General features: G+C 38.9%; 1 protein-coding gene across 1 annotated transcript in view; it reads right to left on the bottom strand.

Moving 5' to 3' along the window:
- syt6a (synaptotagmin VIa) overlaps window positions 1-24,516 on the bottom strand; it is a 77,463-nt gene extending 52,947 nt beyond the window's left edge. The window contains exon 1 of the mRNA XM_005740949.2: window positions 24,477-24,516. The gene's annotated coding sequence lies outside the window, so the exon portion shown is untranslated. The remainder of the gene's footprint in view (window positions 1-24,476) is intronic.
- Window positions 24,517-26,853: the final 2,337 nt, after the last annotated feature.

Raw genomic sequence — 26,853 nt, forward strand, 5'->3', positions numbered from 1 at the left:
AAGCTAGGCGAGTGGCTCCAGCAGATCCCGGGAATAACATCGGAGATCTCTGTCCAGAAGAGCGCAGTCCTGGGAACAGCTAAGATACTGCGCAGAACCCTCAAGCTCCCAGGCCTCTGGTAGAGGACCCGAGCTTGAAGGATAAACCGCCCGCAGGGCGTGCTGGGTGTTTTTTTATATATATATATAACATATACTCTAGATCACAAGGAAATGAACAAATATGATTGAATTGAACGTTTTGGGGAAATGTGGTGCAAATACAGCAAAAAAAAACAACCACATAAATGCTGCAAGGTAGAAAACATCAGTTTCCAGAGAACACAAAGATGTGATACAGTGCCTGGATTTAAGTGGTCAGAGTATTTATTGCCATGATTTGTGAGTTACTGAAGTTGTTTTGGAAAATGCTTATTTAGCATCAACCTTTTGATGCTCACTAAATTTACACAGCAGTGCAAAGTAAAGTAAACCATGTAACCACAAAGAGTGCCTCATTCCCTCGTATCCAAGAAGTGACATGAACAGAAAATGTATTTTGTAAAAATGTTTTGGTTTGCTTTTATACGACTCCTTTTAAAAAAAAAACTGTAGTGCTTCAGAAATAATGATGAAGTTTCCTAACAGCCTAGGATATCATATCTATAAGCCCCAACGCCCCCAGATAAGGGGCCAAAAGGCAGGAGATTGGTTAGGCATTGGGGCTTAAGAGGTTAAGCTACTCTAACATGTAAATTCTAGCCTTAATTCTCAGACTGGCAAATTAGCATTAACTACTGTTCAGAACAGATCTGCCTCCATGGCATAGTTTTAACAAGGTGCTGAAAACATTTCTGATTTTGGTCTATATGGATTTAATAGCATCACATAGTTGCTGGAGATTTGTTGCTGCACATCCATAATGTGAATCTACTGTTCCCCCACATGACCTTTGAGGCATTTTGAGTACAGTAATCATGGTCAAGAAACCAGTTTGAGATAATCTGAGTGACATGGTGCGTTATCTTGCTGGAAGCAGCCATCAGAAGATGGTGCACAGAGATGGGCATGGTCAACAACAAGAAGACTGCTGTGTTTAAATCATGCTCAGTTGATGCTAAGAGACCCAAAGTATATAAGAAATTATTCCCCACACCATTACATCACCAACAGTAGCCTGGACCATTGATATAAGGCATGCTTCCATGTTGTTTACACCAAATCTGACCCTACCATCCAGTGCTGCAGAAGAATTAAGACTCATCAGACCAAGCAATGTTTTCCAATCTTCTAGTATCGAAATTTGGTGATACTGTGTGAATTGTAGCATCAGTTTCCTGTTCATAGCTGACAGGAGTAGCACCCGGTGTGGTCTTCTGTTGCTCTACCTGATCTGGCTAAAGGTTCATTCAGTGATGTTCTTCTTCATATATCGGATATTCTTCAATGATCTCGAGCATCAACAAGGCCTTTTAACTCAAAAAACTGTTGCTCACCAAATATTTTCTCTTTTTCAGACCATTCTCTGTTATAGATAGTTGTGTGTGAAAATCACAATAGATCAGCGGTTTCTGAAGTAATACAACTGCCATGAGTGACACCAACAACCATGCCACAGTCAAAGTAGGTCTTTTCCCCACTCTGATGCTCAAATGGGACTTCAGCAGATCTTGAGCATGTTAACAAGCTGAAATGCACAGATTTGATGCTATATGATGCTGATTAGATATTTTATTAACAAGTAGTTGAACAGGGGCACCTAACAAAGTTCTAAACTGAACTTGATAAACTAGGTTCAGGGAGGAAGTTGACGCAGACGAGTGACTTAACTGTTTGCTGTTTAAAAACAAACATCAGTCTGTCACTCTCTCACATTTTTAGAAGTCTAATCATAACAACAAAGACTCTCTGTTTCAATCGGAAACCAAACAAATTGGGTGGATTTTACGTGATGCACCTGAATGCATGAGCATTCAATGTCAGGTAGAGAGTCGTGAACCACGGAACATCAGTCTGGGTTATTTGTCTATCTGCAATCTGAGAAAGCATATCAGTATTGGCAAACTTTTCATATAAATGATTTAATTTTCTTTATTTACTATTTAATTTGGATTTGCTTGATTTTGGAACTAAATGAATGCTTTTTGCACACTGAGCCACAATCTTTACGAACAGAGAGAATCGTTTCTCCTCCAAAGCCGCCTCATTTAATTCTCTCAACACATTTACTTGCCTCTCATAGAATCGTAGCATAGCCTAAATATTCTCTTGGGGGAAGCTCTTGTGGCTCATTCACCTCTTTACCTCTCTCTTCATCCTGAAAATGTCAGAGTGCCCTGGTACAGTGTGCTCTGTTTTAAAGAGGACATAGCAGTGATCCTATTGGTCCACCTCCATTTTTTTCACCATGCAAGTTTTAGTTCTTAACACAATTTAACTGAATATCTGACAGCAGTTTGTGTATTTGTGGAATTGCATAACAAAACAGCCTTTAATCCCTGTTTGCAAACCCATCAGCTTGGTAAGCAGACCCCTCTTTAAATTGTAATAAGCAGATGCAGATTTGCTCAATTTAGACATACTACAGCCCCACAAGTCAGACTTAGACAAAGTTTATAGGTGTAGAACTTCTTGTTTTTTTATTTGCCTTAAATCTTTTCAATTTCCTGAGAATCCAATCTGGTTTGTGACACGTGGATAAACGTTTAAGGAGGATTTATGTGACCCCAGTGCTTCTGGTGGATGAAGAAGGGCCTGAATACATACATAACTTCAAAAAACTGCTCAGACGTATTAGTCCAAGGTCAATCCTCATTTGGGATGCGCTCAGCACATTCTTTCTTCAAATAAACCATGAATCAAAAGCCTCCTGTCCTCTTAGGTCTCACAGATACACTGGATTTACTTATGGCCAAAAGCCCAAAAAATCTAAGTAGAGTTCAAAGGGAAGTAGGTTCAGGCTGGAGAACTGTGCTCTCCAGGGTCTGATTTTTCTGAAATAAAATTAAAAACCCCTCTGGTGTTTACCTGCGGAGATTTAATTCAGCCAGCCCTGTGAAATGATTTATGCGTCAGCAGGGAAGACCTGAAACTCTGTGTTAACATGAAAAATGCTAGAAGACGGGCTAAACAAGAGATGTTAGCAGAGTTGCATTCATGATGTGCAGGCAAGAGTGGAGAAAAGGAAAGAGCATGCAGAGGATTGGACATGCACCACTGCCTCAGTGAGAGTAAGGACAAAAATCATCATGTTATTTTCTCTGTCATACAGTGCCTACTTAAAAGATGTCATTGTTATAGAAGGATAGATTACAGTGTGTAGTTGTGTATTATAAGTGATAAGTACTGCTTACCTCCCAAATATACAGTTCATCACCAAAACTACAGTAGAAAGATCTCAAACTGTCAGCATTCCCATTGAAAACTCTGAAATCAATTTTTTACACTGGAAAAAAATATCATGTTTCTCCAGAGCTGATTTGTACTTGCTAAAACAATGTTAAATGCAGGTTTCCTTCTGAAAACACAGAGACTGTCAAAACAGAACCGATGGCATCCCAGTGAAAATACAGCCATGGATGTGTAGTTTAGTTTAGTTTAGAAAGAAGGTGAGAATATTGTGTTGATTTTGTTTGTGTGTGTGTTTCTTTGGTTGTTTTTTTTATTTGCTTATTTGCTTTTTATTTATTTACAAATCCAAATAAACAAGCGCACAGAAGCTTAACATACAGATAAACCAGATCTGCCGATGCCACGGCTAGTAGGAAGAATTCACCTAGTTTTTTAATTTTTTAAGAATCCTGGCATAGAAACATAATAATAATACATACAGAGAAAAAAGAAACAGTCATATGACCCCCTATGAGCAAGCACTCCACAGTGGGAAGAAAAAACTCCCTTTTAACAGGAAGAAACCTCCGGCAGAACCAGGCTCAGGGAGGGGAGGGGCCATCTGCTGGGACCGGTTGGGGTGAGAGAAGGAAGACAGGATAAGACATGCAGTCAGCAAGCTAGACATGCATCTACCTTGCTGCTCTACTAGTTACATATCTCAATTGCTAAAGTAATGTTCAAGTAATCTATAAGTAATTATCTTTTGTCAACAGTGGGTTACAGCTGGAATTTGTGTAACTGGGTGATAACAGGTCAGAAACTGAGGGTAATAATGTGAAAACAAACACAGAATAACGTTGTTGACATGAAGTGGAATGAATTCCTGCATTATTAAACAGGAATTTCCATATATGTTCAAAACATCAGCCAATATTATCTTATTATTATGACATAACTACTACAAATTAGTATATAAATCATATTGAGAATATATATATATATTAATTATATTATTACTAATTGCTCATTAGGAATTAGTAGTTTCTTTTTACATTATTATTACCCCAAATTTCTGACCTGTTATTACCCAAATACATACATTTCAATGTAAGATTATTCAGCTATTATTATTAATTAAAAGTTAATAACTTACTATTTCTGTATAACCTCCTTCTTCCTATCTCATTGCCCCGCTATTGCTATGTTATTACTGAGCTGTAATAGAAAGTTCTACTAAATATTCACAGTTTAATTTCACATTCCCCAGGGATCAATGAATAGCTGATGAACATGCTGACCTATGAGGACCTTTTTTTTTTTCTCAAATGTACCCTTTAAGTCTTTACAAGGCTCTTTATGAAAATTAAATCATCTTGGATCATTTAATAAGTCAGCCTAAGTTACAGTTTTCAACCAGCTCATTAGCTTAATTAGCCAAGTAGATGTCACTGATCAAATTCTGACCCTAAAATTAAAACACATAGAAATTATGTTGACAGCACTCAGTTATGCAATGCAACACTCGTAATATTGCAAAGCAGAACCAAGAAAAAGACACATCTCAGCTAAACCTTTCTCAAAATTATTAATATCTTTGTTTCATAAGTCTGCCATTATTATTGCTGTAAATTGCAATGTGTGACAAAAAGGAATAGAACAGTTGACAAAGGTTTGTGGAACAACCTGCCAGCTGAAGAGTACCCAAAGGTATGAAGGAATCAGTGCTTAGTACTAAAGCTGATAAAGGTTAAGCACCGAGGCTCTTTGCAGAGTCGCAGAGGGAAATATTGCTCCCCGATCAAGTCAGGAGAGGCAGTATTTCAAGACTTCTCCTTCTAGTTGTCTGAGCAGTCCATGGAGACTCTGTATTTCCTTCCTTACTGACTTACTCCACTCTGAATGCAGGGCAGCTCCTCAGCTCTGACACTTTCTGTCTTCAGTCTTTCTCAAAATACCGCCAAGACTTTATCTGCACGTATACCTCCATATTTAATGTGTAATCTTTGCATTGTATTACATGATGAACACAACCTCATTAACATGCAGAGCCTGTTGGTACGCAGAGCCCACTCGCTGTGATGGATATTTTTAGAGAGCAGTGGACCCACAGTGGATTTACGTGAAGAGTATCCTTGAAAAGGCGATTCAGTCACTGTCAGCGCTATGATAATGTTAGAGAAAAAAAAAACTTGTCCCCACTTTGAAAAATCTGCTACAAGCTGAACTGTAGACTGTGTTAAACTTGTTGATGACTTTAGTACCGTCACAAGTAATCAATCACATCGTTTTTGCTGTGAACTACTGAATGTTTTAATCAGCCAAATTCAAAGTACTGCAAAGGTAAAGACTCTTCACTGCTATATCACCACCAGAGCCAAACATGGCACACACTGAACCAACAGTAAGACTGGGTTTTTTCCACTGGTAAACAACAAGCTGCCAAGTAGAGGGAGGGAAACAGAATCTGTGCAAATGTGCAAATGTGTCTGGGATTTTCTAAAGTAACAATAAAACACGGCTAATAATTAACAGCAGCAGATTGCTTGTTTGAGGCTAAATAACTTATTTAATTGAACTTGCAAGACTAATGAGTTTTGTTGCAACAAACCAATCTAAGCATTTTATGAAGTTACTTTCTAATGTGTTACCTGTACATTAGGAACAACAGGGCCAGTAAAATATGGCAAAAATATAGCACTGCAAAGGCTTTTACATTATGCCACATTAAGAGCAGAAGATTGCTTGTTTGAAACTAAATAATTTATTTGTTAACTTGTAAGACTAATGGCTTTTGTTGCAACAAAGTAATCCAAGTATTTTATAAAGTTACTTTTTAATGTAGTTTCATGAAATGCTGCAACACTGGAAATGGATCCACAGAAAGCAGCCTGCTCATAAGCTGAAATGCTGCATTTATATGTAAGCGATGATCATTTCCTGTGGTGAACCCAATATTCACTCACTAGTTCCCTTCATTTCTGTTTTTTAACATCTTTAACTCTTTTGTTTTGGATCAGTGTTTCACTTTTAGAAACCCAATTTCCAATCCTGCTCTAAACCAAGTGTTAAACTAATGACCTTAAGCATACACTTAAACACCCAAATCCCAATGGCAAGTACTGGTTATTCATTCTGCTATTTAAGATTGCTTTTCTCTTTTTATGCAGAAACCAGCAATTCATAAGATTGCATGACACAAGTGATCATTCCCTGTCATTTGAAAGTCAGATTTCATGTAGGTTACTGGTGGTGCAGTGGTTAGCGCAAGTGCCTCACAGCAAAAGTGCGACATGTTTTAGCCAACCAGCATCGGCCAGCTGGGGCCTTTCTCTTTTCAGTTTGTTCTTTCCAAGTGCTCTAGTCTCAGTCCAGTGACACAAATGTGAGGTTAAGTTTAAATGCTGCAAAAATGAGTGATTGCACTGTGTATTAGCTTCATGATGAACCGGTGGCATATCCTCTTGCCCCCTTTAGAGCTGGTAAAGGCTCCAACCTCTCCCACTACACTGAATCGGATAAGCAGTTCAGAAAATGAATGGATGGTTTGATGTAGGTTAATGATAACTGCATCCCAGTAATTTAAAACTCCCATCCCATAGAGGTGGTGAGGAAAGATTTATTTTATGTATAGTAATTGGAAAGGATTGTCATCTGATGGCATAAGGAGTGATGGGACTGTTAAAGATGGAAGTTGAATTAGCAGTTTGTGTTTAGTTTGTTGTTTTAGTGCACATGTGATATTATTTTCAGTGTTTCTCTGACTGAGAGTTGTGTATGTTTAGCTAGTAATGGACCACCATGACTGAAGCTGCCGTTGCAATTAAAGACCTGTGATGAGTGGGCCAATAATTCAAGCGCCCGTATCTGTGCCTGCTGGGTGTGTGTATACACAAGTGTCTGCTAACACACACACCGTATCAGCTTTATGTGTCTATTATTAATGCAATGCGACAGAACAAAACAAGCCAATCTGAAGCAATAACAAACAAAATGAAAGCAAATGACAATGTGTAAAAACTAAAAAAAACAAGCATTAGACAGGACAGAAGACATTGATATCAGCAGTGAAGTGTTTACAAAACAGTTGGCATAAATATGCTATGTCGTTATCTGTGAAGAAAAGAAGGGAAAACAGAATTGTAGTCAGTTTGGTGAGTTTATAAGTAGGATGTTTGAGTACTGAAGGCAGCATGAAGGGATTTACTGGCTTTGCTGTGTGGTCTGCGGGCACTTTGGCACAGCATAAAAAGCATCAGTGTGCTTATATACAAGAAGATTTATCTTCAGCGTTATTCATCCGATCATCAAAAAACAAAACGAAACCCTGTCTTTTAAAATTTGTTTCTTCGAATCAGGTTGTGGTTTAATTTTTTTAAAAGACTCAAAAGATCATTGTTGGAAGGACTGCTGAGTAGAATTTCCCTTACATACCCTCAGATATACCTGCCATTTCTGCTACACTGAAGCGAGTATGATGTGATGTGATATGGATCCAGCAGTACAAACGCTGGTTTGCGCCGCAGGCTCCAAACCTTGACTATTCCCTCCGGCCTTGCTGTTACATTTAAATGACATGGTGTGTCGCAGTCTCATGTAGATGAATATGCGTCCATGTGACAGACATCACATGTTACTGTCAGGGGTAATGCTTAATAATGATGCTCTACGCTAGTTATGCTCATCTTCCGTCTTCATCAGACTTAGCTCATTGAATGCATCAGTGAGCGTGTCTGGTCAGTAACAGCCAGTGACGGGTGATTAGTTACCACACTGGTGACACAGGCTGCCGCTTCACCGTCATGTCACACACGTGTGGTACGTTCCCAGCATATCTAATGCTGTTCTTAATTACACACTTGGCTGGGGATTAGCTTGTCATAGAAGGGGTTATGCTCTACCGGGGGGAAAATTACCATCTGTAAAATATATTTACAGAGTGAAATTTCCATAAATGACCCCCAGGTCATCACTGATAGCTTGTAAAATCAGGTGTCTCACTTCTGTAATACTCAACACTTTTAACCTGTTTCATATTACAACACTGGTATACTTAATTGTTATCTAAGAGAGAATAATTAATATAATATTACCAGTGTCCATGTAATCAACTATTTTATAGACATATATCTATAACACCTTTCCTGGGAAGCAATTATGGACTTTATGTAAAACATGGCCATAGTCAGTGTCCCTGTGACATGAGAGATGTGATGGCAGAGATGAAGGGCCCTTAAATTTCTTCTTGTATCCTTTTTTACTTTACACCAGTTGATTAGTGCAGTATCTTTATAGTGCAAGCTATGAATAAATCTGGGAATAAATACTGTGAATCTTCAACTTGAAGGTGACAACTAAGCAAAGCAACTGACTAAAGCGGATGAGGAAAGACTCTTTATGGGGTTACACCCCATTTCAGTTGAACACCTCGCAGCACAGCCTTCATTGCATAACAGAATCGGTCTCGAGAAGAGCTGCAAAGCCTGCCTACGTAGTCATACCTCCTCCCATTCCAGGAAATAAACTGTAAGTACTAAATCAACTTACAGCAACTCAAAAATGCTTAAAATCAACAGATCCTCCAAGTATTAGCAAGATGTTACTGTAAAAAGAGTCCAAAGGGACCTGGAATGTTTTGGTTGTTCTTCTTTTCAAACCACAGGCCAAGTGACAAGAGCATAAATTAAACAAATCAACAAAGTACTTCTTCAGACTCTTACATCTTTAATCACAGTTTCATTAAAACATCATGTAACAGGTTAAAATTCATCAACTAATCAAGCATATCATTTTAATTTCACAGCTAAAAGCATGACCGAACAGACCAACAATACTGTAGCATGTACAGTAGTAGCACTTGCTGATTAGCACCTTTGGTACTTCAAAAGTACCAACAGCTCTATCAGCAGTTCCAGTTCAGTTACTCAAATTAGGGGATGTTAGGCCTAAGACAGCATGATTAGCTATTACAGACAGTGTCTGCTGACCATCTGTTTTCCACATATCCAGGGCTGCAGCCTAAGCAGAGGATCCCAAACCTCCCTCGTCCCAGCCACTTCCTCCAGCTTGTCCAGGGGAACACCAAGGCGCTCCCAAGCCAGCCAAAAGATACAGTGGTGTGAAAAACTGATTGCCCCTTTTGTTAAATCATAAATTAACTCTCATTAAAAGTGGGGGTTTTTTTGGAAAACTGAGTTCAGCTACACTGAACACACTCAGGCCTGATTACTGGTAGACCTCTTGAATCAAGGAATCACTTAAATAGAATCTGTCTGACAAAGTGAAGCAGGCTAAAAGAACTCAAAAAGCAACACATCATGCCACGAGCTAAAGAAACACCTGAGAAATAAAGATGTCACTGACATCTAAAAGTCTGGAAAGGGTTACAAAGCCATTTCTGAGGTTTTGGGACTGCAGTGAACCACACTGAGAGCCACATACACACATGGAGAAAACTTGGAACAATGATGAGCCTTCCCAGGAGTGACCGGGCGACCAGAATTACTCTAAGAACAAAAGAACCCAGAACAACAAGAGATTTCAAGTAGAAAACCTCTGCTGACCAAAAGGAACACAAAGGCTCATCTCACATTTACCAAAAACCATCTTGATGATACCTCTTCCTCTACAGAAGAGATGTCCACAGAGTCCCACAGGCTGACCTATTTTGAACGTACTTGTAAACATGTAGTTCGTGTTGTACTTTTTAACAGGGCAGTCTTTTCGTAACTGATTGTAAAATCATGACATCAATTTTAGAGTGAGCCTCTTGTGGCCATTTGAGGAACTGCATTGTCACTTACATATTCATTTCTATAAACAGACATCTCCATATGAATGTACGCAAGTATTAAAGAATATGCTTGCAGGACTGGAAGCTTTTATTTTTTCTGTATATTGATTCCTGCTGACCAGTCACATTCAAGGAGCCTTTGATTTGATCCATGTAACATGTAGCATTTGAAAAGCATTTTGCTGAAATGCAGTCTCAGTTCACTATTAAATTAGTCTGTGGAAGAAAATGAGAATTGCAGCACATTTTCATCCATTGCTGTTATGTAATGTAAGTATTAGAAGTAGAGTACATCGAGATGAATATACAATGGCACAGTCAGGCGCACAACAAACCCCAAGAAACAGCACTGGGCTGTGAAATGGTTTTTTTTTTTATATGGCTGCACAAGGTAGGCTACTGAAAGTGAAACTGGGATTCATGTTGCCCAAAAAGTAATCGGAGCACCTATAAACCAAAAATACATTTTTTTCATTAGTTTCTTATTCATGAAACAAACAACCTGCATTAGGCTAGATACATTTTTATGACACTTATACTGGGAATGCTTCACTTTACATTAAAAAAGAAAAATTCTTTGCCTAATATTAATATTTGTTTGATGATCTGAAACATGCAAAAGAGAAAAATTAGTGATGAGTGATATTAAGCTTATTTTAAAGGTCTGTATTTTATACTTCTATCTACCCATCCATCCATTCGCTTCCGCTTATCCTTTTCAGGGTCGCGGGGGGCGCTGGAGCCTATCCCAGCTGTCATAGGGCGAGAGGCGGGGTACACCCTGGACAGGTCGCCAGTCTGTCTACGTCTATCTAAAACTTTAAAAATGCATCTCAGAAGTTGGGACTCACCTGTTTGAGCTTCTGTCAGAATTATTTATTTCTCCGAAAAGTTTCCTTTTCTCTATTTGCATTTCCACACATTTGTTATTACCCTGTTTTCTGGGAGAACCTTCCAGCTCTGCCTCAAAACTAATCCATTTCAAGTAATTTTGTCATACAATATAATCTATATGTGGGCATTTCATACTGCATCTGCCAAATAAATGAGTTATGCAGATTTAATGGATGCATGTGTTGATGAATAATGAAACAAGGTCCCTAGAGCATGTGTATCTACTTTGTTATTTGGCTGTACGTCAAAAATTCAATCTGCTGTGTATTCCACTGTATGTTTCGCATAAGACAGATTTTCTTCATGTTTTGGAGGTTTTTCTAAGAACGTGTTACCGCTCTGATCTCCTGCACGTCAGTCTGGTGTTGCTCCACTGATGTAATATGAGAGATAAAAATGCAACAGTTCTACATGGCTTTTTCACATCTCCACTGTTTCACAGCGAAACCACGGAGCAATTTTCCACCGGTGGACAAGCTGTAAGGTCATCCCATCAATTCTTGTCAGCTTAGGTAACATCATTTCAAGCCATGCAGTGGCTGCTTTGCAGAGGGTGCTAATATAATCACAGGATGAAATGTCACAACCAACCTCAAATTGCAGCTCTATTTCCTCGTTCTGAGAAAAGAAGAAAAAAATCGAATTTTATCTACAGTTTAATGAAACATGATCACCCCCCTGTTCAAAAGCCTCATCTTCTGCAAACAGCGTGACCCTGCTTACCCACAAAAAAAGCACACATATAGCTGCACACACTCACATGCTCACAAATCTACATGAGCGCGCACACACAGACAACCTTTTTCGCTGTCTTTGTGTCTTTTGTCATGAGGTTGTTATTCAATTTGTCCTTCCCCCATCTCCCTGATTGTGCTTCTTGTGGGTCATGTTACCTCAGGGGGTTGTTAATGGCACTATAAGTGAAAACACAAAATATAGGAAGCAGCAGAGATTCCAGGAAATGGGAAAGATACAGTCTGAACGGATGGAGGGCCTACGGCACCATATGTTCTAGGTCTACTGACTAACACTTTTTCAGGCAGCTCACAAACAGGATTTATACAAAAGAGTTTACAAGCTAAAAAAGAAAAAGAAAAAAGATATTCTACACATTGTGTAGTGGATGACTTTACTGACTAATATATAACATGGTGCCCTTCCCCTTTGGCTGAACCTTAAAATAAATCAAGAAAAACATCTTCCATCAATGTCATAATACACGATGGCAGAATTCATCACGCTGCTGGCATCATAGTATGATACAATGCTGTGTTGCATGCTCATTACACCCTTGGTTTGTCCCTTAAGCATTTGTATTTAATTTAGTCTCCCATGCATGCAACGTCTATCTAATTAGTGAGTAAAGTTTTAATGTAGTAAACCTCCTCCTCATTACTGTCTCGTTGCCTGTGGGTGGTTACAATTTTAGTAGAGGGAAAAAAAACATCTCACATCCTGCACCCACAGGCAGCAGCTCACACCCTGGTGTTGACTGGACCTCTTCTGGTCAAACATGACACGTGTGAGAACAACAACACTATTTTGGCACTAAGAGATCCATACAACTCAGTTTCCAAACACTAACAGAGTAAGTAAGACAGGGCGAGAGCAGCATTTCAGTGGCATTCAATTTGTGCAGATATGTTTTAAAAAAATCCCACAATACACACACACAAACAGTTTGAATAGACATCCATCCTCTGCCGCTTATCCGAGTAGCAAGAGCAGCAGTCTATGCAGAGACGCCCAGACCCATTTCTCTCTCTGGGCACTTACTAAGCTCATCCAGGGGAAAAGTAACACTTTTCCAAACCAGCCAAGAGATATAATTTCTCCTGACCCAGGATGCATCCTAATCAGATGCAGGAGTCACCTGCCAGTGTGGAAGAGTAGCAGCTCTACTCTGAGCTTCTCCCACATGAATTTAAAGCTAAAATTTGAGGCTATACTAGTACTTATTTTCCCATCATTTGCTTTAACAGCAGCACTAAGGCACTGCAGGGACTTTACAAGACTTCACAACACTGTGAAACCCCAGTGTTCTTAGTCTTCAATGGAACAATTGTAATGTTAATCTTGGTGACAGCAAAGGATTAAAGTCAGCACACGTTGGTCATCTGAAGAATTAGTGGAAGTCTAAAAAGTCTTGAGGTGTGTTTGTGTTTAATATCCTCCAATAATATAAACTTTCCCCCACAGTGTTACTTCTGTGTGGATAAAGTGGAGTAGATTCAGTGCTGGAGTCCAACTCCAGAGAAACAAAACACCCCGAGGCTTCAATATTTCCACCATGTTTTACTGTAGATTTGATTTATTGCAGCATCCTGCTTACCTTCTTGTGACATCTAACTTGGATTCATAAGAACAAAGAACCCTTTTTTCCAGTTCTGAGTTGCTGCTTTGTCCTACCCAAAGTATATACCGACTGCTCGTGTTCTTTATTTAGCAAACTATCTACCTGTGATGAAGATGTTTTTCTACCCCTCGGTAAGCAAAGCTCGATGTATTGATCTGATGGTGTGCTCACATTTGGTCTGCTTGAATCTCCTTTGGGTACCAGTGAAACAGCATTGGCACGCACCTTGCTGTGTCAACCTTCAGCCTGAGAATAATTTGATGCTGAAAATCCTTGCTTAGAATTCGACCTTTGACACTTTATTGCAATGTTCTGCTGGAAGCTTTAGGATTGATCATAAATATGACACATGACTGAATGGAACATTTTGCTTTTTCCAAGCCTGTGAAGGCAAAGCACTACATTTTCTAGCTACCACTCAGGTCAATAAAGACACGTCAAATGCAAATGCTTGCATTTTATTGGTTTACTCAGGTTGTCAATATTCGTTACTCAAAGATCAGACCAGTGTTGAAATCAGCAGTGAAATCTTGTTGAATTCCAAAGCAAGTCAAGACAATTTTATTTCTCTGTCTATATGCATCTGAGAGAACCAGTTTTAGAATATTCATGTTCTTCCCTTTACCGAATGTTAAAACAATAAAGACCATGACAAAGAAATCACTCTACTTTACGAAGCAACAAATTCTCATATTTCAGACGCTGGAACAATAAAGTGATATCTTATCTTATCTGATGTATTGAGACAAATTTTATTTAAACAGACTTTTAAAATTCAGTGGAGTAAAAAGTAAAAGTTTCCCAGTGAAATATGGAAAGAGTAGATTTGTAAAAAGTGACAGATTTCTGTGGAACTACAGTACAAACTATTTCTAAAACCTACAGTGTTTATATATTTCCATTTAAGTGCTGTACTCTACAACTGGTTGTCAGATGAGGATTATTAATTCATTTTGACCTCTGTGATTAAAACATTGACACCTTTTATTTTGCTCCAATCCTATTGTATATCTTCATGAATATACAGATCCATAGTGGAAGCCACACACTTTTGTGATTAAACATAGTAAAAAACACATTATGTAACAACATGGGGACAAAGTATCTAAAATGTGTTAATAATACTACTGAAGGCCTAAATGAAGACATGCCTTTGAGCTAAGTGTCATTCTTTCAGATGTGGAAAGTTATAGAGAGTCAAACAGATGGACCCTTGGGTATTTTGCTTTAACCCAGTACATATTTGAAGTTATGCAGCTTTGTTGAGCTTATTGTTGCATATAAACATAAACATTGTTTTTGTAATTTTTTCAAGTAATGTTTGCAGGAATTTTTATGGTGGGAAGAAGATATAATCAGATTCATTCTGCAGTTGTCAAGCTATGTAAAATCATACCCATAACTTATCAATACAAACATTAATGTCAACCAAGTCTGGTTCTAAACTGTGCAGAATTGCACTCCCCAGTCACTTTATTAGGTTAACTTGCTTAGCTGTTCATTCACACAAATATAATCAGCCAGTCACGTGCCTGCAGTTCAGTGCATTTGGTATCATTTGCAGCTTGAGACACTCTGCTGAAAGGTGATTTACGCTACTTTGACTATGACATGGTTGTTTGTGTAACTATCTCAGAAACAGATTATAGAAGATTGTAAAAAATGTTACCAGGTCTGATGGGTTTCAATTTCCGTTGCAACATCAGTTGGTAGAGTGAGGATTAATTAATGGTTAAGGCTGCTTCTGGCGGAGTGATGTAGGGGTAGGGTTCTTGGCACACTTTGGCCACTTTAGCACCAACTGAACATCATTTAACCACCACCTACCTGAGTATTATTGCTCACTATATCTATTCCTTTATGGCTACAGTGTACTGATGTTCTGTTGGCTGCTTCCAGAAAGATAACGCACCATGTCACAATGTCAAATGCCATCTCAAACTAGTTTCTTGAATGTGACATTGATTTTGCTGCCCTCAACTACCCTCCACAGACATCAGAGCTCAGTCCAATAGAGCAGCTTTGAGATGCGGTGGAACAGGAAATTCATAACACTGGTGTGAAAAAGAAAGGTCTGCAACATCTGTGTGATACTATCGTGTCAATATTGGCTAAACTCTCAGGATAATGTGTCCTTTGAATCTATGGCATGGACAATTCAAGCACTTCTGAAAGCAAATGTGGGCCAAAACCAGACCCCTCTGTGTACATTTGAAGCACTGTACTGTTTATAAAATTGTTTTGAAGATAAACATTAATTAATATGGACCTAACCAAAAAAATGACACTTTGTTACACTATAACTTACAAATTTATGAATATCCAGAGCCACAGTGGCAGACAGACACTACTGTGACTAAGCCTACTGAAATACATATTTTGGCCATATGGGAGCAAATTAATTACATTTTTTTACATTTTTATTATCATTATTATCATTGATAAGCTGTAAAGTTATACACAGACAAATAAATGTAAATAAATGGAGCCTCAGGTATCTGCTTTTAATCCAGTGAAAGTCCCTATATGGAACAGATATATATTAAATAAATCTTATAAAGTTTGTATCTGTCTTGTGTGAAACTTGTATGAAAAGCATACAAGAGTGAAAAAAGAGATCCCTGGAAAAATTATATAAATGAAACTTTTATGTTTTGGATACTTCCTAAAACAATATATAAAAGTAATGAGAAAGTGGACACTTTCATGAGTAAATCATATAAGCCTTATATGATTCACTATATGAAGTAGGCCACATCTTATGCAAGTCTTTTATAAGTTTTTTCTATTTCTTTTCCATATGAAAAGGAGAGCTTTTTATTGTTTACAGGCATTCTTATGGTTGGAACAAGATAACATCAGATTTATCCTGTGATTCTGTGCAGTCTGCATGTCTTAGAGCTGACACTATTGAGATACTCATTCAATAAATCAGCAAATAATGACACTCCTCACACATCCTTTTCTTTTTATTTTCTCTCTCTTTCGTGAGTTCCTGCACACAGATATCAGTAAAGTTGTGGCTGCAGAAGCCTTCTTGTCCTTAGCATCTAGCCATCTTGCTAGTTCAGCAGAAGGGAAGCATAGCCTTGGTTACTTTTATGTGGCAGGTAGTTTCAAATGCAACTTTTCAGACAGCTCAACAAAAGTTCTGAAATATGCAAACTGTTTCTGTGTGCTGAGTGATAACTTCACTTAGGAAAGTTATCTAAAGGCCGTGTAAAACTGTTGAACAGTAGGCTGTGTGGGCTAATATTTTGGTGTAGTGGTTTACTGTAATGGACTACCTTGGGCTGTAATGACAATCATAGACAGGTTAGAAATATGCACATTAAAAACAAAAACGTCTTTCGATAACATCCCTCCAATTTTCCGTGTGCCTTTATTCGCACTTCTGACTTTATTTTCTGGAACAATAGTGTATACGGAGTTCAGCCGTTTAGCGATACCCAGCAAGCCTGCACATTAATTTGTGTGATGAAGTGTACAGGCCCCGTGTCTGAGTCTACACCATCAACCCTGCCAGTGGTTGATGGTGTAGACACTACCCGTGACAGGAGTGTCGGCCCCACACACCCGAAGCTTTGACAGACAGCTCAACAGCCATTATGACAAAACAGCAACATGAACCGAACCAGCCAGTGAAACTTTGAGAGAGATGAGATACTTGAGGCTCAGTTAGGAAAGAAGATGGAAACGAGCAGGGCTTGACATCTGCGAGGCAAGAGTCAAACGAAGCAAAACAAAGAGAGAAAGTAAGACAAGAACAACAGAATTTTCTCTCTCTTAGCTTCTGCAAAGAATTTAGATCGTCTCGCAATACCCGACCGCTTTTTTATGCTGACATAGCCAACATGTTTGTTACCACGCTCTGGTAACTAGCAAACTGCTCTGTGGAGTAAAAGTGTAGCCTTTAAAAAACTACTCACTATTATTAGCAATTAACACATTCACTTTGCAGGATTTTTCACGCATGCTTTAAGCGTGTGAAAGAGTTGGAGATGTGTGTGTCAATGAGAAAGAGTCAGGTATAAAAGTTTAAAGTACCAGTTAGATTTTAGATCTGTAATGCTGTATCATCCAGCCAAGGCTTTACTATTTTCAGGATAGGGTTCAAAGTTAACATCCTCTTTCCTCTACCTTGTGGTTTTGAACCCCAGTTGTGCAGGATGTTGGATTTCTGCCACAGTGCTGAAAACAACATGTGCAAAAACATATGAAGGAGGGTCATTGCAAAGAAAGAGTTCATCTGTTCACTGTGCTGTCTTTGTAAATACAGACAATAATCTTTTTTTTAATATAAAAATTCAGATTGTGCAGGCGCAACATGTTAGCAAATCTGGAAGTTCACTTCTCAGAGTTATTGTTTTAAGACCAGCATTCACAAAGTGTGACTGGTCCGCAGACCCAAAGAATTGCACAACTGGAAATTTCTTTCATCCACTTCATGTCATCCTGTGTCATCTTAAGGTGCTTGGAACAAGACCACACAGCAGGCTAAACCTTTGTAAATTTGACCAGTACACCTCAGAAAATGTCACTTCACCAGGAGTTCAAGACTTCACCAAGACTATAAATATCATTACAATGACACATTACATTTACAAACAGTGCTTGATGCACATATTCTCTTGTGTAGCCCTCCATCCTTGGCTTGGTACTGTGGTATTTTAGCCTTTGGGAAATCTTTGCTAATATATTGCACATTTGACATTTTATTTGCCAAAAGTGTCTTTAAATCCATCTTTTTTTACAGTCCAGATTCGCATCTGTCCCCCCAGCAGCTTATTTCGGAAGCTATTTACATTCGATTATCATTATTCATGACGTTTGACTCTGATCCAATCGGAACAATCTAATGAATAATGCAAATTTCCTTATGCTACATCTTTATCTGGGAGTAATGAGCGCAGCTAGAGATGTAAGAACGTATAATAGGACGGCCCCCTCAGAGGCGCAGAGTCGGATTGTCAGTCGGAAAAACCTCGATGTAGCTTCCAAGCATATTTAATTTGAATCGCCGATGTGACGTAACAGCTCACGCCGCCTTAAAATCACTCACACTCCAGGCTTGAATTTCAAAAAAGAGGTAGGAGCACACTTTTGACCAGAAGTGATTGACTCACACCGCTGACTTATCCTCACCCTTTAAGTTGACCTGACTCCTCAGCTGCTAGCTGCTTCACTGTTGTCTCTAGCAAGTGGCTAACGGTGTCTGCCTGCAGCTTGGTGATGAGGAGGTGGTGTGCAGAATCACATTAGCTTATCTACCTTGTGACAGTTGTGAAATATGCCTGCTTTTACCCACCTCTGTCTGAAATCTGGGACTGTTGGTTAAAAAAGCGAAGATGAATTTTGTTGGTAAATTCTCCCTGTGCGAAAAACAGAAAGCCTGACAGGCAGCAGCAGTCGTGAGGCTTAGCGAACTGTCAGTTAGTGCTCAGTTGCTGTATATTTGTGCCAGCTTGTGCTAGAACGTTAAGCTTCAGTGGGGCAAAAGGGATGTACAAAAAAAAAGAAAGATTTTCTCATCCTGTGTTGTGTCTCGCCTCATCCTGTGAGCCTCTCACCACTGCGCCCACTTGGGGCCTGATTCTTTAATCAATAAACCAATGTTACTGCTCAATACCTCAGTGAATGCTTGCACAGTCTGCTAACCTGAGAAACTCACAGCAGGTTTCTGCATTACTCATCCTCTAAAACCTTTTTGTCATTAATGACACTGATGCATTTTGTAAGGGAGAGCACCATGAAACACTTCCACAAAGGTAAATGAAAGCTGTTGGAGTTCTCTGTGCTACAGAGTCCCAGAAGAAGGATTCTGATCATTTATTAATGGAGATAGATTCACATTCATAATAGTGCCATAGCTGTTCATCTGGGGAGCTTAAAACATCACTTGAAGTGAGCACCTTCAGGGTCATCCCAGTTGCCATCGAGCTTTAAAAAAAAAAGCTGGGGAGGGAAACTCAGAAGAAGCCTTCCGAGAAAGAGATGAAGGCATTCTCATTTACAATGCTTTTCACAGACTCCTTGATTGGTATTCAAGCCAGTGTTTGACTTCTGTCTTTAGTGCATTAATTTTAATGAAAAATGTGTTCCACATCGCCAGTCATTATTTCCTCCACATACTGAAAAGGCTCACTGACCCGCTGCCAGTGTTGTGCCATGTCTGTGTGATTTTAACCACAGGCAAACCAAAGACCATTACATTATGTCTCCTTAGACTTCAAAGTGCAAAGGAGGGGTTACAAGCGGATAGTGCGAGCTATGAAAAAAATGTTTTATTATTCTAATGATTACAGCAGTAAAGACACGAGCCTTTGAGGACTGGCGTTTGGTCTTTTCCTGACAGCTGAGACAGACATTTTCCCCAGTGTTATCTCTCACAACAGGAACAGACGCTGTCTCCAGCCTTCTTTTGTGGTCTACAGTGAAATGTTGTATCAATAATACACCAAGACAGTATACAGGGGGTATGAATTATTGAAAGGAACGCTGGTTCGGCTGGGGTTCTAATCTCCACAGAGCAGTTAATTTGATGTTCTTGTTTTTCTGTTTTGGAATCAACCTGCAATGCACCATCCCTGCAAATATCACAGGCAGAGAGAAGCAGGCCACTGGGAACTAAATGAATGATCTACTGATGCTAATGTCCTCTGCCAGCCGAGGTCTTGCTTAATAAACCTCAAGATGAGACAGCCGTGTGAGAAATAACATGATAAAAAGTAAGCCTCGTCAATTCAAGCCCACACACCTGAAAGTGCGGCTGATAATGACAGTGGAATTAGTAATGAGGATGAGTGAAGGTGCATTCATCCATTTAGGGGCTACAAAGGCTTAAGGGTTATGCTTTGTAACCTGAATCAGGGCTCTGGAGTGAATATCAATATCTAAGGCAGGCAGCTGATTAGTGGGAAATGTTCACTCAGCAGAGTGTGAGACTCTGATCTGACTTTTAATTTATCTCGTTTAAAAAGTCATGTGCTGGTTTTCACAGCAGGTGCATCCAGACCAATACCCAGCATTGTTTGGGATATTATCAGCCAGCTTAAGAGTCAACAAACTGGTCAATAAATAAAATGGCATATTATCTCCCAGTCACATCAGGACAGGGGAACTGGAGTCTCAGACTTTCTAATTAGTCGTTCTTATTTTGTCATAATCTGTTTGAATCTGTTGAAGGGACGCTCAGCTGACAGCGGGGGACTTAGAGGGAAATTTGCTCTAGTGAAATGGCTTTGCTGCTGTGAGCATGATAGCTGCAGATATTTTCAAACAGCTGCAAGCCAAATGTGCCCTTTTTTTGGACTGCACACAGGGGAGAAAAAAGTTTCATTTTTTCAGTTCTCATATTTCCTTAAATGGTGAGATGAAGATGTGTGAAATGTTAAATGAAAAGTAAAATGAAAACTATCCACCGTTTTTAAAAATTTTCAGGTTATGCTCAGTTTTTTCCAGTTAAAGATGTGATTAGTCGTATAATCTGTGTATGAAATTAAAAGCAGATAGAAATCGGAGAAATTAGAAAAATGTATCCTAAGTTTGAATTTGATACTTTCCCAAAAGTCTGTACAGGGGCTGACAACCAATACATTTCCGTATGTTAAAAAGACACCTGGTACAACATCTCACTTTCAGTTAGCTTATTAGATGAACAGGTTACATGAATGTTTGTAAAAATCATCCCAGAGAGGCTGAATTTGTCTAAAGTAAAGATGGGGAAGGGTTCAGACACTTAGGTTTCTCGTGGTTCTCATTTGTGGTACGTAATGTTATCTAAAGTTTCAGAGAACCCAAAGAAACCCAGGGAAAAGGCTGTAAACCAAGAGTGAATCTTTGGGCCCTCAGACAGAACTGGGTTAAACATAAACATGATTCTGCACTGGAAATTAGTGTGTGAGCACAGGAACACTTCTAAAAACCACTGAGTGTAAACACAGTGTGTTTGTTTCAACAAATAGAAGTTACAACTCTACCATGCAATTACATAAAAAACATAAAGATCCAAAACCAGCTGCTGTCCCTTGTCCATAGATCAGTTTAGATGGGCTAAGCTGAGGTGAAAAACATATGTGGTGTGTGGTCCTTTTTGGAAATGGTATATTATTCACAATAACTATTACCATCACCATCACTGATTGTGACCTACACCGGTTTTCACACCTTGGCTCGTGTGATTAGGTAGAGGATCATTAGGGGGTCCATTGTCCCTCTTAGGGGGACACTCCCACAGGGCTTAAATCTCCACCATTTGGCCCTAGAACTGAAGAAGCTTCTTGGATGAGAGGTGAAACATCTTCAAGAAAACAAGTCAGGAAGCTTTTCTTTCCAAGCGCTTTAAAGTACCATGACCTGGATGATTGAGAACCTTCACAGACACAATAACTATTAAAAACATGAAGAAAGAAGAGATCTAATACCGAAGAAAAAGACTAGGAAGCGAAATTTTGCTTTTAAAAATAAACCAGCTGATCTCCACAGTTATGAAGAACAGAGGTTTCTAAAAAGAGGTGATGCAGCAAAATTGTAAACATGCCCCTGCACTTTAAAAAATGCACGTTTTTTCAAACAATAGCATTTCTCAGTACTGTTTGTGAAGGCTCAAACACTGCCGCCCCAATATGACAAGTCGTAGCACTTTTAAAATCAGCCTTATGTGTTTTTGTGTGTATTTAATTTACTGATCAATTAAGAAATGGAATAATTGAGTTAAAATAAGAAGAGCAATTCACAGAAAAAACAAAACAAACAAACAAAAAACATTCCTATTTTCTTACAAATTGGAACAAATATGTCAAAAACAAAATAAAAATCAGGCTATCAACTGATTTGTTAGCAAAACTAAATTGTGATCTCTGTTTGATTTCATTACAGTACCTTACTTGTGGTACTTAGGCTATTTAGAAGTAGAATGGGAAGCAGAGCCTTCAGCTGCCTGACCCCTCTTCTGTAAAGCCAGCTCCCAGTTTGGATTCACACTGGATCAGGTGACCCTGAACCCTCCATTAGCTTTGTTCCAATAGCTCTAGACTGCTGGAGTATTTCATCTTCACTCGTCTTTTTTCACTCACTATGTGTTTATACTCTGTGTGTTTAATTAGTTTTTATTCATTTCGAGCTCTCTTTCACAATGTAGGATTCTTCCCATCAAAGAAGAGTTTTTCCTTCCTACTGTCGCCAACTGCATGCTTATGGGGGACCCTTGGAGTTTTCTCCATGTCATTGTAGGATCTTTGCCTTACAATATAAAGTGCCTTGCAGTGTGTGCTTTGTATGGATTTTGAATGAACAAATGTGTGACCACAGATTGCGTTTTGGCAATTACATGGTAGTAATATGTGCAATTTTTTATTTACTGTGATTTGTGATGAATAAGTTGTCACTTCAGTCTAAACCTATAAAATCTGTCAAAAATATTTTATTTAAATGTCAGTTTGATTACGATCCTGCATTGTAAGTCCTCTTGATGAATAAAAACTCAAATCTCTCTTTCTGTTGTAATCAGTGTTGCACAAAAATACGTGAAACAAGACCTTTTCTTCAACCCCAACCTACACATCCTCCAACACTATCAGAAGCAGCTTGTCTTTAGCTTCCTTGTGGCAGAAGGAATTTGCATCAATGGCCACATAACATGCAATGGCATGTAATGTCCCCACAGCTCGGTAGTAGATGCCAGTGGCACTGTGATGTACGTTCAATTTCTCTGCTGAGGATGATGTGAGGTGACAGTGGATTTGGTCAGGATTGGTGTGACATGCACTCTTCGAGCAGGGGCCCATCTTCCAAAAAAGCAGCAACAAATAACATTTCCTCTTTGCTCTGCACCTGCTGACGAATCTAAAGACTCTTTTTTTTCTGTCAAACACAGAAAGCTCAATGCAGTGCATGTGAACTTGCAAGAAAACTCTCTGGTTAGAAAAGGGAGCATGAAATCAGATGGATTATAAAAAGAATCCAAATTGGGGTTATGGATAAACAATATGCAACAGTTAATGGAAATTGGTGGCGAAATAGTGTCCTGATAGACTTCCTATTTTAAACAATCTGTTCTTCTGTAGCTTGAATTTGCTTCATTTTTCATGCAAATTATTCTGTAAAAGTGTATAAATCGTGTCACTCTTCATGTTGTACACAGACATTTAACATTTAAATCCCATTTACTAAAAATCTTCACACAGTGAGACCTCAGGGAAGTCTGCCTTTCTAAATCTATAAAGCAACAAATCCTTCAAACACCCTGGTGCATTTGACAGTGTTATCTGCAGTGTAAGTAAATTAAATCAAGCTTCCCCCGCTTTTAGAAAACTCATGCAATATTTGCTAGATTGAACTGCAAATTCTCATGACTAGAATTTGTAGCAGGGAAAAAATACACACAAATGCTGGAGCCTGTTGTCGAGCTGCTGCATTTAAAATATATTTGAAGAGAGGGATTATTCCTTTAAAGAGGGAGAAGCCCACTACAAGTGCAAGAGCAACAGATGCACAAGGCTGCAACAGATGTGTAAATCAGCCCTCATGAATAAGTCAAAAATCCCCTTTTTTATTATGTCGAAACTTTGCCGTACAGATTAAACGCGCGACTATCCTGCTTCTCCACAAGCTGCAGTTACATGTCTTCAGATTTATATTTAGAGGCATAAACCATACATGCCTGAAAATGTTTTTATTTTATTTTGATAGTAAGCTGTTGTGCTCAGGACATCACCGGGCATCACTCAGTCTTAAGGCTTATCCATTACAGTAAAGAAACTGCCCTCCGGAGCAAACTGATGAGTCAATGGGAATTTGTTTTGTTGTTATAAACCTTTTGCTCCCCATTGCCCTGAGGTCACAAAAACTCATTAAGGATATATAAATGGCCACGAGTGTTCAGTGAAAGCCCTGTCCGAGTAACTATCTCTGAGCATACATGTGGGAAATAAATAGAAAAGGACAAGCACATGTTTAAGCAGATTGCTGCTTTCTTCGACTTTTGCATGACAGAAAAGCATTCACAAACAAAATCCATTACTATTAGCTCTGCTCTTGGAAACAAATGAGCATGGAGCCATACAAAGCACAGAGAAAGTGCTGCCTTACAACCAGTGCACATCAGGAGCTAATGATATTACTCACCCGGTTCTTTGTGGTCAGAGCTGTGGCCAGACAATAGGAAAAGGAAATCCTGACAGGTGTCCTGATCCAACGATGTGCTGTTGTGCAGGCAGAGGTCAACAATTAGGGTCACAGCTCTCTGACAGACCATGTCATACTCCTCTCTGTCAGAACTCATGCTCCCAGCTGCATCCTCAGCCGCGTGTGCTCATCCAAGGGGACCAATACTCCCACGCACACACGCAGCAGGCTGGCATGCAGAAGATAAATGCAACTTGTCTCCGTCCTAGGCTGATTCTTCTCCTTCTTCTGCCGTCTCTCGAATGTGTGTGCATGTTTTCTTGTGTGCGTGCATGCGTGTGCTTCACTTTCTTTGTGTGTTCATGTGTGTAAGCTTGTCCCAACATTGTGTGTACGTGTGTGTAAGATGGACCAATATTTTTTAGTGCATAAACATTTGGTGTTTGTGCTGCTCCCCATGTGTGTGTGTAACTGTGTTTTGTAGACTTAATTAATCACATTTATCCCCATGTGTTATAAGCGCAGAATGATTGCATCACATTGACAGCAGGAAAGCAAGTCAAACAACAAACACTGATTTCAGTCAAACCTGCGTACTGTATATTATAAAATGTCAGAGCTTGATGACACCTTCAAGCCCCCTCACCTTTGGCTGTTATGCCACCACACATTCATTGAGTGTGAACAGACTTTTAAAAAACCCACAAGACTTGTTTTTCTCAAGTTGTCTAACATGGCTGGTCCCTGCAGGTCAGAGACTCCCCTGACACGAATTTCCCCTGAGCTGAACCACCTGTAACTACCAGGTCTCAGTCCCACAGACAATCCCCTATCGGTTCAACTGTGATCCCTTAATGACCTGTAATGATGATGGTTCAGCTCTTTGTGAGTAAGCAGGGCTCCATATAATGTGTTCAAATGGTTACTTTACTGATACACACTCATGCACTGTTTATACTCTAAAATACAAACTCAAATAGCCAGCAGTTTATACAGCTAGAGTTTCAGCTGCCACCATGTTTGGAACCAGAAGTGATCATATTTATGTGGAGTGATGTGTTATCAGCGAAACTGCTACTGAGCTTGGTTAGCAAGATATCTATAAACTGTGCACAAAGCAGATACCAGTGGAGTAGTAACACAGTATTCATTTCACACTAAAAGTTATACAAAACTGAAGCTCAAACTTTTGGACTTACTGTACCTCTCAGCAAACAAAGTGTTTATTGTCATATGTACAGAAGAAATAGCATTTCTCTATGCAATGAAGTTCTTCCTTTGCTGTCCATACAGAAATGCCAAGTAAGGTAAGGGTTAAAAGAACATGATGAATAAAGATAAAAATAAGGATAAAAAATAATGGAAGATTAATAAGTACAAAAATAAGTAAGTCAAGACAAGTGAGGTATGCAGATGTCGATGTAGATGGATGTACAAAGGAGCTTAATGTGCAAAATGAACTTAGTGTGCAAAGTGTCCTGATGTGCAATCCAAGCTATCTGATCCAAACTAATATTTCAATACTCAATAACTATAACTCAATAAATATCTAGTTGTGGATGAAAAATGTTTCCAAAATGAAATTGTGTTGACATCAGAGGCATACCATTGCCATTTGTTGCATACCCTTCGTGCATGTTTGGATGTCCTCCATCCAAGCTGGAGTCAAAACCCCTTTGAATAGAGAATGCTTGGCAGATTTATTAGACCATCTTTCTTAAAAACTATAAAAACACAAATATTTTAAAAATCTCTTAAATGCATGTTTTAACTAAAAACAAATTAATTCACCTTTTTATACTTTTTAGTCAGAAGTTAATCAAGCATAACATTCAACTACTCAATCAAATCCTTCTGTTCAGGAATTTTTAGAGACTATTTTTCTGCTTTTTGTAAAACAGAGTATTTGTAAATGCATGCATAACAACAATATTTTATTTTATCACTGAAAATATTGTGTTTATTACACCTTGTATATACTGATGGATTAATACAATACAATACAATTCAAGTTTATTTATATAGCACATTTAAAACCAAAGGTACACCAAAGTGCTTCACAGCAAGATTAAAACATCACAGATATCAGACCATAACAGGGAACAAATAAACTTACAAGGGAGAAACGCTAGTTAAACAATCAATACAGATAAAATAGGGAATAAAACATCTGAGCACTGAGTATTTGTAAATATAAGGTGGGGGGGGGGGGGGGGTATTTATACAGTGATACATAAAATAGAAGATAAATAACATAGGGATAAATATAGGGAATGAAAACACTTGCTCAAACGGGTAAGTCTTTAACCATGATTTAAATGAATGGATGGAATCAGAGGCGCGATTAGCTGCAGGAAGACTGTTCCAGAGGTTAGGG

The sequence above is a fragment of the Pundamilia nyererei genome, unplaced genomic scaffold, assembly GCF_000239375.1.
Source record: "Pundamilia nyererei isolate P.nyererei 1_Seehausen unplaced genomic scaffold, PunNye1.0 scaffold00106, whole genome shotgun sequence".
Lineage (NCBI taxonomy): Eukaryota > Metazoa > Chordata > Actinopteri > Cichliformes > Cichlidae > Pundamilia > Pundamilia nyererei.